Here is an 11348-nt window from a genome sequence, read left to right on the forward strand (position 1 = left end):
ATGGCACCAGGGAAGCAAGTAATTGAAAAGGGAAAAATTATCGAGGCTCCAAACACAATTGCAGTTTCAGCTTCAGGTAATTTAACTAAATTTTATTAAGGGTCTCAATTTTATTCTATATATGCTAAATCTTATTGGTGACCAAACAGGCGAGAGTAACTCCGCTGTTCACTTGGAAACAAATCAGATTGATTCCGAAGAACTTCAAGGTATAATACTTATAAGGCATGATTATAACTATCGAGTTTAGTAACTGTGCGATTATTTACATAACATTTGAGCCTTGAATATTATAATTGATATTACTCATATAAGAACCTAATGACTCCTGAGCCTTATTCTTTTAAATTTTATGCTCAGGTGAAGATGATATATGTGCTGCTTCATTGAAAGGTATTTGAAACTTACTTTTATTTTAGTTATAGATCATATAGATTAATAACTGAACATAAATTTTATTTCTATTAGAATACTGGGATATCGGAGATCCGATATACACGTGCAAATTTTGCGGTGCAATGTTGTGGTACGAAGAAAGACTAGAGAAAAGGAAAAAATCTAAAAACCCAAAATTCTCATTGTGCTGTATGCAAGGAAAAGTCCAACTACCTTTGCTAAAAGAACCACCACAACCACTTCGTAGACTTTTGAAGAATGAGGACAAAAGAAGTAAGCATTTTTTGGAAAATATAAGACCATATAACATGATGCTTGCATTTACATCAATGGGAGGAAAGATTGACTTGACAGTAAACCAAGGGAGAGGACCTTATGTTTTTAGATTGCAAGGACAAAACTATCATAAGATAGGAAGTTTGTTACCAAATTCCGGATCTTCCCCAAAGTTTGCTCAACTCTGCATATATGACACAGAAAATGAGGTTGCAAATAGAAAGCGCGCTATGAGGTGATTTGATTTAATTATTTACTTTACATTTAGATTATTAATCTAATCCTAATCCTATCCTAACTTTTACTCTTGTTTTGTTGCATTTCCATTAAGAAACTCCGAGGACTTTGATGATTCAATTATCCATGACTTGAAGACAATGCTTGATCAACACAACCCCATAGCTCAATCTTTCAGAATGGCAAGGGATCGTTTTAGCTCGTGCCAATCTAAAAGTGTGAAGTTAAAACTCATTGGAAAAAGGGGTACTGATGGGAGGACATACAACCTCCCAAGTGCATCTGAAGTGGCAGCCCTTGTCGTGGGAGATGTTGGAAGTAATGTAGATAGGGATATTATTGTCGAAACACAATCGGGATTGCTACAACACATCAACGAGCTTCACCCTTCTTACCTTCCGATGCAATACCCATTATTATTTCCATATGGTGAGGATGGTTATAGGGTTGATATTCCGGTAAGGGACAACACCGGGAGAAAAAGGATAAAAATAAGTATGAGAGAGTATTTTGCATTTAGGATACAAGACAGGCTTAATGAAGCTGCAACATTGTTGGTGTCTAGGAAGTTATTTCAACAATTTTTGGCCTTCTCATCAGTTGCAGGGTTTGGTGGCCCGAAATTGACTTGGCTTCGCCAAAAGTGATGTATACACAATGATTGAGGCTGAAAGGTTGAACTATCTTCGAACACATCAGAAGCAATTAAGGTCAGAGTTGTATAAAAATCTTGCAGATGCCATAATAAGAGGAGACACAGATCTGTCATCAACAGGAAAACGGATAGTCTTACCATCATCATTCACGGGTGGCGCAAGATATATGATGCAGAATTATCAAGATGCCATGGCTATTTGCAAATGGTATGGATACCCAACTTTGTTTATCACATTCACTTGCAATCCAAAATGGCCAGAAATCACTAGATTTGTTCAGAAGAGAGGCCTCAAACCTGAGGATAGACCTGACATCGTTTGTAGAGTTTTCAAAATGAAACTAGATGGGCTTATACGTGATCTCAAAGCGAATGAGATGTTTGGGAAAGTCAATGCATGTAAGTTTTCATTACTCGTTCATCATTTTTTAAATTTTAAATGAATAAAATAATATGCTAATTTTTTTTTACAGTGGTATATACAGTGGAGTTCCAAAAACGAGGATTACCTCATGCTCATATCCTTCTGTTTTTGCATCCTGATAACAAGATTTCTACGACTGATGATATTGATAGAGTTATATCCGCCGAAATCCCTGATCCGGAAGAGAGCCCCGAACTCTATGAAGTTCTGGGAGATTGTATGATGCATGGTCCTTGTGGTGCAATGAATAAAAGTTCCCCATGCATGAAAGAGGGGAGGTGTTCTAAACATTATCCGATGGACTTCAAGGAAGACACATGTTTTGACCAAGAAGGGTACGCCCTTTATAGAAGAAGGGACAATGGTAGATTTATTGAAAAGAATGGAATCAAGCTAGATAACAGATATGTTGTTCCATACAACCGAGCTCTACTCCTAAAATACCGTGCTCACATCAATATTGAATTTTGCAATCAACACAAGGCAATCAAGTACTTATTTAAATACATAAATAAGGGAAATGATCGTGTCATTGCTGCCCTTTCACCAACTGGAGAGACTTGTGACAACACTGATGAGATTAAATCCTACTATGATTGCAGGTATATAATGTTTAAATGTAATTTATATATTTTAATATTGTTTTCTGGAGTTATTTAAATGGATGATCATATAATTATACACATATATCAGGTATATTTCACCATGTGAAGCAGTATGGAGGATTTTTGGGTTCGAATTGCATTATAGATTTCCTCCTATTCAAAGACTTAGCTTTCATCTACCAAATGAGCAAAATGTGGTGTTTCAAGATGATGATCCAATAGATTCTGTCATGAATAAGCCTTTGATTGAGAAATCAATGTTCTTAGCATGGATGGACTATAATAAGAACAACGGAGATGGTAGACACCTCACTTATTCCGAGTTTCCAACAGAATTTGTATGGTCAAGTGATGAAAAAGAATGGAGAAAGAGAGTTCGAGAAGAAAGGTTTTCCCTTGGGAGAATCTATCATGTGCCCCCAGGTAGTGGTGAAATATATTATTTAAGAGTTTTATTGAATCATTGAGAGGTTCAACATGTTATGAAGATATTAGAACAATAGATGGAGTTTTGCATTCTTCATTCAAAGAAGCTTGCTATGCATTAGGATTATTAGACGATGATAAGGAATACGTTGATGGAATCCAAGAAGCAAGCTTTTGGGGATCTGCACACTACTTGAGAAATCTTTTTTCTACGCTTCTGTTGTCTGATAGTCTATCAAGACCAGAATATGTGTGGGAAGCGACATGGCATTTACTATCAGATGACATTCTCCACACTCAACGACGCATTATGCATATTGATGGTAATCAACTTGATTTGCTTTCTTTTTATTATCATTTTGACTACCGATAAATATTCATAATATGGTGAATCGTTTTAATTCGGGCTTTTTTATACAAAATATTGTTTTCCATCAATTACTTACCTTAGCTTATAACTATTTATTACATGCATAATTAACATTTTGTTATTAATGTACAGATTTGCAACTGACTGAAGATCAGTTGAAGAATTATACTCTTTGTGAAATTCAAAAAAATTTACAACGTAATGGTGGTACGCTTCGCAAATATCCTATGCTACCTTTTCCAGATGATATGGTCATGTCAGAAGGACGAAACAAGTTGATTCAAGATGAGCTTCAATATGATAGACAAGCCTTGCATGTGGAGCATGCGAGACTTTTTTCAAGTTTTACTGATGAACAAAAAGAGATATATGAAAAAATTATGGATGCAGTTTCAAAAGGTGAAGGAGGTATTTTTCATATATGGATATGGAGGGACAGGAAAAACTTTCATTTGGAGAACTCTATGTGCAGCTATTCGGTCTAAGGGAGAAATCGTGCTACCCGTTGCTTCAAGTGGAATTGCATCACTTCTCCTTCCGAAAGGAAGGACCGCACATTCTAGGTTTAAAATACCTTTGGATGTAACAGAAGATTCAACTTGTAATATCAGACCGGATAGTGATTTGGCCGAGCTTTTGAAGAAGACAGAGCTTATCATTTGGGATGAAGCTCCTATGATCAACAAATTTTGCTTTGAAGCTTTAGACAGAAGCTTAAGGGATGTTCTAAGACCCACAGAGAAACCTTTTGGAGGAAAAGTAGTTGTCTTTGGAGGAGACTTCAGACAAATCCTTCCTGTTATCCCAAAAGGAAGTAGAGAAGACATTGTTTTTGCCACAATAAATTCATCTTATTTGTGGAATCATTGTGAGGTTCTTAAACTGACAAGGAACATGAGGCTACAAGTAGGGAGGTCAGATTCGAGCAATAATAGTGTAAGGTAATTCTCAGAGTGGATATTAAAAGTTGGAGATGGTAAAGAAGGGGAGCCAAATGATGGGGAAGGAACTATAATAATACCTGATGAAAATCTAATAAGGGAAACAAGTAATCCAGTTGAAGCTATTGTAGAAAGTACTTATCCCGCTCTACTTGAAAATTTATGGGATCCAAAATACTTTCAAGAAAGAGCAATTTTAGCACCAACTCATGATAATGTACACATTATCAATGATTATTTGTTATCTTCGATTCCTGGTGAAGAGAAAATGTACTTGAGTTCTGACAGCATATGTAAGGCAGATACAAACATGGGAATTGAAGATCTTTATCCACATGAGTTCCTGAACACAATTAGATGCTCTGGGGTACCGAATCACATAATCAAATTAAAGATTGGTGTTCCCGTTATGCTTCTCAGAAACATAGACCAGTCATCTAGCTTATGCAATGGTACTAGGTTGGTGATCACTCAACTAGGAAACCATGTTGTTGAAGCTAAAATAATTTCGGGTAGCAATGTAGGGCATAAGGTGTTCATTCCACGAATGACCTTAAGCCCATCAGACACCACCAGCTTGCCGATTAAACTTCAACGAAGACAGTTTCCGTTGGTTGTTTGTTTTGCTATGACGATAAATAAAAGCCAAGGTCAATCACTTTCACATGTGGGTTTATACCTTCCAAGACCGGTCTTTAGTCATGGTCAACTCTACGTTGCAATTTCTAGAGTGACAAGCAAAAAAGGACTGAGAATTTTAATATCTAACAAGGATGGTGAACTTTCTAACACTACGAACAATGTAGTATACAAAGAGGTCTTTCAGAACTTGCCATGAAGAGGTATTTTATGATAAAATTTGTTATTTATCTAACTCCTTTAATTCTTTTATATGTTAGAATTAGATATCTCAATCTTTTAACTACAGCTTTTTTTCCGCATTTATTTTCATGCAGTAGCAGCAGCTGGAGCTAAGTGTGCTTGATAACAAGAAACTGGGTGTTTTGGGTGTTTTGATCAGACTATAAGTTCACTTTTTATTCTTTTAATTTTTTTGGTGATGATACAAACAACTATTTATATGCTATGTGTACTAAGAAAAGAGGGGATCTTACCAGTTACCATCTTGTAAGTTTGATGTTCCATTGTTTGCAGACGCAGCTTCTACTCACTATTTTTAGCAGAAAGCCCATTTATATCTCTCTGTAAAGATTAACTTAGGTTAGCATGAGTGGAAAGAAAAGAGCATCAATTTGAAAGAAAAATAGGTAATTTGATTAGTAGACACTTATCATTTCTGTTCAAACATAGTGAATCTTGGTCCGAACTTCTGATCCATCATATCATTTTTTATCCAACAAATTTCTCAAACTCATACTCTACAAAAACCCCGTTGTAGAACTTCAAGCATCACCACGCCTTCCTCTCAAATCCAAAAGTTTACTCGAAAAAAAAATTGAAATCTACAGACGTCGTGCTATTTTTATTGCTGCAGATTTTCCAAAATTAAAGGGGAAAAAATCAGCTTATTAAAACATATTGAAATTGATCGAATCTATATTTAACATCCTATCTTGATCCACAAGCTCACTGATTGAAAACTGAGATCGTGGATATCCAAAATATGTCTTTATTTAAAAATCCATAGCATTACAACTACTACTAAAATCAAACCTCCTAATGTAAAAGAGAAATCACAAAAATTAAAATACAATTACCTGAGACAGCAACAATCGTCATCAACAATTGAATTCTATTACTCCAATTTGATGAAGGTGGTCTAGATTGTAGATAATTCAATTGTAGATCTAGATGGCCGTAATTGCTTCAACTTTTGTGATAATCAGAAAAAGAAATGGAGTGGAATAAGATCAGTCAAAAAATAATAATATTGGAACCCAATTTAGATTCGAATGAATTAGCGATTTTGATGGCGGAATAGAGTGGAGTGTTATGCAATGAAGTTGGATAGTAGTATGATCAGGGCTGTGCACCGGTCAAAATCCGGCCCGGTCCGGACCGGATCCGGAATGGACCGGGTCCGGAATTTAGTTTTTCCCGTGTCCGGAGACCGGTCCTGAATTAATCCGGACAAGACCGGTCCTGTCCTGTAAATTCCGGACCGGACCGGTTCTAGACCTGTTGGTCCGGTTTTTGCAAAGTTGAAAAATCTGCTGTATTTTTTTCATTAAAAAAAAAGTCAAATTCCCTTGATTTCTAAGGTTTTAGATCTGCAAAATCTAAGAACATGAACATATGAAAATGACAAAATATAAATGTCGATAATAATTTGTTTGAAATCCAGCTTATATATTATTGTTATTATTATGAAAAATGTAAATGTAGATGCAAATATCAAATAAACGAACCAGGTAATCAACAAACCAATTGGTTTACATAAATCAGCCTGTTAAATCTCTAAATTGTGAGATAGGAAGGCCAAGAAAACTAGCAGCAGATTTAGCCATAATAGAAGCAAACTCATGAAAACTAATAACACCATCTCCATTGGCATCCGCCTCTTTGATAATCTCTGTATGTCAAAGGTTGATCCATCTTAGCCATAGCTCAAATCCAGAATTGAAGGAGAGATGAGGAGAGAGAATGAGGGAGGGAGGGAGGAGGAGAGAGAATGAGGGAGGGAGGCGCCGTGATTCGTGAATGATAGTCTCGCAAAAAGATAACCCTATTTTTGTTGTTAACAGGTGTCAAACAAAAAAAAGTTTATTTTTTTTTTTAATTTAAACGGGTTCCGGACAATACCGGATTTACCCGGTTTTTGTCCGGACCTGTCCTAAATCCGGATTGTATGATTTTTGAAACCCGGTGTCCGGTCCTGAATCCACCGGTCCGGACCGGTCCGGACAATTCAGGTCCGGTTCCGGACCGGATTCAGGACCCGGTCAAATTCTGCACACCCCTAAGTATGATGCAATGAAGTTGATGTTGCCGACAATTACGATGCTGTAACTAGAATGTAGCTTTCCTTTTTTTTTCTTTTTTGTTTTATTCCCAATCTCTATTATATAAAGGAACAGTTGAGGGCGTTTTGGTAACATCACTTTTCGTGTCCCCTTTTGAAAATATCACAATACCCTTTGCATCTTCAATTCTTCACAAAGCTAACAGTTCCCGTGCGGCGCATCAGCTACCCTACCACCATTTTCTTCAACCTAAAACATTAAACCCCCAATTTCTCTCCTATTTTCGCTCTAATTTTCACCCCAATTTCTTCAATTTTCTTGCCGGAATATGCTTCAAATATGCATCAACCAAACATTCAGCACAATGGAACCAAAAAATTCATGAAACAAAACCCTAGAAATTTCAAATTTCAAATTCAAGTGAAGTAACAAATGGATCGAAACGAAGAACGAGAGAATCAGCGTAAAGTAAAAGAACAAGGTCAGTAATGGTGGATTTTTCTAACAATTTAAGCATTTTTTCGTTTTTGTTGATATTTGTTGATTTTCTTTCTATTTTCGATTTTTCAAAAAATAATTATTTCGATTTGATTTATAAGGATCTTAATTTCTTTTGTGTTGTGATTTATAAGGATATTTGTTGATTTTTCGATTTTCGATTTTTCAAAAAATAATGATTTCAATTAGATTTTGGTGAAGACGATGATGATGAAGGAGAGAGAAAGGCATATGGGGTATCATACGCTTCATACCTCACCGGTGCCTCGCCCAACATTTCATCCAATTCTACCCATTCTAACCATCTCACTCACTTCCCCTTTTTTGGTTTCATACGAAAAACCAGAAGCGAGAAATACAAAGAGAAATAACTATGAAGCCCCATTTTTTTTTTGGAAATGTATGGAGTTAGATGATCAATTTACCTGGGTTTTTTGTTTTGTTTTTTGCAGGGATGGATTTTGCAAAGAAAGAGTACGCATTTCTAAAGGAGATTGATATTAGCTCGCGTAACCTAGGATGCCATGTGAACGGAAAAGGGAAGGCTAATGGTCCTGTCATCTCAACTGTTAACCCTGCTAACAATCAGGTATATACCATTTCTTGAATTTATGTCATTTGTAAAAAGCAATTGACAAAGATGGATTTTGTTTTATTATCTGGGTGAGTAGATTGAAATTAGAGCAATTTATTCTGTACTATATTGTTGAATTGGGTTTTGATTGTCTGATTTATCACCTTTGTTTGTATGTTGGGTTGTAATTTTATCATGATTTTCCGAGCTTAAGTTTTAGGTTTTTGACTTTTGTTGTGACTTCATCGTTATACCTCCTTCTTAAAGTTTTGGTTTTTGTCATAATTCTGTGAATCATACACATGTTTCAGCCACAAAAAAAGTTGATGTTGTTGATTAGTTGATGGGATGAGGGGCATGGTGGAAGTAGTTTACTAGAGAAATATGCTGTATTTTGTTGGTGTTTTATATGTTTATATGCTAAACTAGAAATTTGCTTATTATTGGTAAGCTTTTGGGGCTTTATTTTAGAATTTCAGATTTAATTGAAGTTGTTGATGTTTATTTTATAGCTTTGATGATGAATTGGTTACCCGCTTCATCTTTGAATTTCGTCGTTTTTTATTGAAATAATTCATATTTTCGTTAAAAATGGAGTTAATCTGATCTGAGTTTGCTGTAATGTGGGATAATTGAAGTTATCGTGAATTTATTTCTTCAAATTCGTCAGGAATTTTACTGAATTTTAGTCAAGTGAAGGTTTCGTACAAATGGGTGACTCGATTTTTTGTGAAAATTTAGGAAATTCATGGGTAATTGAAATTATGTCTCATGATTATGCTATGAAAAGTATTAATTTTGTCTCCTCAAATTCAATTAGAATTAGTTCATTTTAGTTAAGCAAAGGCTTTTGCATAATTGGGTGACTCAATGCAAATTTTGGAATTTAATGGATACCTATTAGTTCTTATTTTCGTCAAACATGGAGTAATCTGATCTGGGGTTTGCTGTAATTTGATTTTTGGATGATGGGAAATAACCTAATGTGGGTAATTGAAATTATGGCTCATGATTATGCTATGTGAAGTATTGATTTGTTTCTTGAAATTTGTTTGTTAAGTGAAAGTTTTGCACAATTGGGTGACTCGATTTTTAGTGCACATTTAGGAATATTGTGGATGACTTTGCCTATTGTTTTGTGCAAATTCTGAATTTTCAGATTGGACATCTGCTATCAAAACTAAATACTAGGGCAGATTTCTATGCAACTGAGTGGCCAAATAAAAGTCTTTTTTTGTAACACCAGTAAGACGATTTAAAGAGTGTAGATTTCTAGATTGCAACTTTGAAAGAGAAAACCCATATAAAGGGTGTTGCATTGTTATAACAAGAAAACAAATGTTTGCAACTGACTAACAAAAAGAGTTGCAGGAAATATAAGCAATTATACAAAATTTGAGTACATGGCAAGTTTGGTAACAAGTATTCAGACCCTTGGCATAACAAATTCTAAATATACTTTCTGAAAAACAATAGTCTTTAACAAATCCAACCTATCAATCTATTCTCGCTACATTTGGAATAATAAAAGTACTCCTGCAGGACCTTTAACTTGATGGACCAACCCACTAAAGATCACAAAAAAATAAATAAGGAAAATGATCCTAATAATTGCCTGAGGCCTTCTCTCCAGGAACCAGAAGACAACTTCAATCATCTACCGAAATATCTTTAGCTCGGTCACAAACACTGCAACTCCACAACATACTTTCTCATCTTCTTTCTGAAAATTTCCAGAGCAACACTCTACTGATATCAAAGCTATCACTTTCAATAAGTGTTTTGGGTAGTTTGGCTGTTTATATGAACTATGAAAACTCTGTTATTTACTTATTTGTGTTTGGTTGATTAGACAGGAACATAATTTGTAGTTCTTTAATTTATTTTTGTTAGAATTAAGTTTTGCACTTGGGTGACTCCTTACACGGACTCCTCTTATATGTAGCTCTTATCCCTTTGTGTTGATTGGGATGTTTGTAGTGATTTCTTGAATAATTTGATCCAATTTTGATAAATTACCATCGTTTTGGTTATATAATAGAGATTTGCAACATGGAATATGTATAATAATCAGTAATTTGATATAACTGAAATGCTCTATACTCCCTCCGTCCCATAATATAGTGCCTGTTTTCCTAAAATGGTGTCCCTAAATGATGTGCCTATTTCTATTTTAAACCATTAATTTTTACTTTGAAAATTGTATTTTTTGACTTTTATTCAACCCATGTGCTTGATTTTTGTCTTTTTTTAGGCCTATTTATTATGTACACACCTTTAATCTCTAATTTCTCTTTCCATAAAAGCCAACTAACATGTACTTTATCTTGAAAGAACAAATAATTATTGTTTTTATTATCAATGTTATACTTTACCTTAATAATCGTGATTTTGGTCAAACGGGCACTATATTATGGGACGGAGGGAGTAATTGATTTTACATCATGTATTTGAATGGTTAATTTGTTGTTAAATTAGAGTGGCTTGCAGAGTTGCGGTATGTAATGGTGGGATATGTTGACAAGTTCCCGAGTTCCCTTCAAATTTGTTTTTCTGTTGTGAAGTAGAGGATGAAAGATGGAGGAGAAACTCCAATTGTTCTTAACCATATCATTTATGAGAGGATGAAAGAAAAACACCCAGAATTTGTTCGAGAACTCTGGTATTGGGAGAAGGGATAATCCCGAATCCCCTATAAGTCGTGGATGGAAATCAACTTTCTTGACTAATGATAAGAGCATTGCCGAGCAAAGGTTTGTGGGTTATTTGATCTTTTCAGTGATAATTTTTTCGGTCATTTAACAAAATGTTCAACAGTATGTGCATTTTTATGGAAGATGCCAGAAATTCTAGATAGAGCTCAACTAACAATCATGTATGTCTGTTGGGACTTGGGAGTGAGTTACAGTGTTAATGTATTGCAGTAACTATGTAGTTTAGAATAGGCTATCTATTGGAATGATCCAATGAACTTTGTGAACAATATGATGCATACTTTTATTAAGACTAACTTTGTGAATAA

The 11348-nt window shown here is 35.0% G+C and overlaps 1 long non-coding RNA gene and 1 pseudogene across 1 annotated transcript; both read left to right on the top strand.

Annotated features, from left to right (window-relative positions):
- Window positions 1-5168, top strand: LOC130462882 (uncharacterized; annotated as a pseudogene).
- A 2217-nt stretch (window positions 5169-7385) lies between these two features.
- LOC110778519 (uncharacterized) lies at window positions 7386-11348 on the top strand. Its single transcript, XR_008924822.1, has 2 exons — window positions 7386-7735; window positions 8205-11348. It is a non-coding gene; the product is annotated as an uncharacterized lncRNA (long non-coding RNA).

Source organism: Spinacia oleracea, chromosome 6 (genome assembly GCF_020520425.1).
Source record: "Spinacia oleracea cultivar Varoflay chromosome 6, BTI_SOV_V1, whole genome shotgun sequence".
NCBI lineage: Eukaryota > Viridiplantae > Streptophyta > Magnoliopsida > Caryophyllales > Amaranthaceae > Spinacia > Spinacia oleracea.